The following is a 1,807-nucleotide window of genomic DNA, read 5'->3' as shown; positions in this document are numbered from 1 at the left end:
TTTGAACGTGATTTGGTCGGGAGCAAAAAGAAGAAATACGGGAGATGGAAGCAACGGCATGAGGGACGAATTGGAGGAGTGAAGGGACTAGAGCTTTAGTTTTTTTTTGTTGTTGTAAATTTGTGAGTTTATGGGATGTAATGTGAAGACATGTACTCGGATACGAATTGTGTTTTGGTATGGAATTTTGTAATGAACAAGGCTTTGAATTGAAATGGCTTGAAATGTAGTGGTTTTATGACTTTGGTAAAGAAAAGTTTGAATGTATTGGCCCTGAGTACACACGATAAGATGACCTTTTAAGTAACAGCAACTTATACTTTCCTTCCAAGTGCACTAAATTGAATCTTAGATTTCTTCATGATCTCAGTAAAGTCAATGTGCACCCAATAGTGTAATTTTGGTCAATGTAGCCGATACTTATCCACCAATGCATAGGTTTGTTACACTTGAACAAATTCTCTTCATAACTTTATGCATGCTGAGTTTTGTTTAGCCAATTGAAGTGACGTACATGTGGGCTTGTGCATGACAAATACATACCATTCACTTGCTTCAAAATAACAACGTTAGTATCCTCTTTGGCCGAATCTTCTTGCAGTACTTTGCATGCTTTTAATAGTAACATTTTTTTGATTATCCATGATGAAAAGCTTTTGTTTAGATACCTTGGGGTCTTATACATGATATCCGGCGTGTGACCGCACTTTGTTTCCTTGCTGCATAAAAACAATGATGCCAATTCTTTACGGACCACAGACTTATGTAACACCTCTCAAGTCAAGACAAATCTTTCATGGTTCATCCCTTGTTCCAACTTTAGTAAGGAAACAAATAATTTTGGTGTTGGATTAATATTCGTATAAACCTTGAGTATCATGAAAGCCGCTTTGAAGGCTAGAAGCATCAGAAGAATTTCTTTAATTATCATGCACGCCTCAAACCCAATACTAAGCCCTATGCTTTGGAACTCCTTGATCCCAGCGCCATATTATTTATTAATGATGCATGATGTGTTAAATGACCTAATGGAGAGAAGCAAATGAAATGCGAAGCTAAAGCCAGTTAGAAATTAAAGGGTAGGACAAATTTGGGGTATGAAAGCTGCCCCTATTTAATCGTCTTAAACCTGAAGGTGAGATTGGCGCTAGCCTTTCGAACATTCGAGGTGGAAGAAGATTAAATATCCAAGTACCAAAAATTTGTCCTAAAGAGAAGATCGTGTGATTGTTACCCTTATTTTTTTTTTGTTGATATCTGCTGGGGAAAGAGAAGTTATTTTGTTTTTCTGATGGAGGAATTTATGGTTAGCAATGGTTGAATGGTGATAGCTTGTAACGTAGCCAAAGTGCCAATACAGGGTTCTCGATGGAAATGGTTGTTGTATAAAACTGTGATTGGAAAGTACGGGTTTGATGGAAGGATAGGATCTACTGACCCAAAAAGAAAACAAGGATAAATGACTAGAAACTAGGGTAAGATCAATGGACCTACGACCCACAAGAATTGGAAAAGACGAGGATAAGGTCGTCAGACCTACGATCCATGACTCAAAACTAGGGTAAGATCACCGGACCTACGACCCACAGGAATTGAAAAAGATGAGGATAAGGTCAACAGACCTACGATCCATGACTCGAAACTAGGGTAAGATCACCGGACCTACGACCCACAAGAATTGAAAAAGATGGGGATAAGGTCAACGGACCTACGATCCACAAGAAATGAAAAAGACGAAGATAAGGTCAACGGACCTACGATCCACAAGAAATGAAAAAGATGAGGATAAGGTCAACGGACCTACGAT

The sequence above is a fragment of the Vicia villosa genome, unplaced genomic scaffold (assembly GCF_029867415.1).
Source record: "Vicia villosa cultivar HV-30 ecotype Madison, WI unplaced genomic scaffold, Vvil1.0 ctg.001436F_1_1, whole genome shotgun sequence".
Taxonomy (NCBI): domain Eukaryota; kingdom Viridiplantae; phylum Streptophyta; class Magnoliopsida; order Fabales; family Fabaceae; genus Vicia; species Vicia villosa.
Note: the sequence above shows the minus strand (reverse complement) of the source record.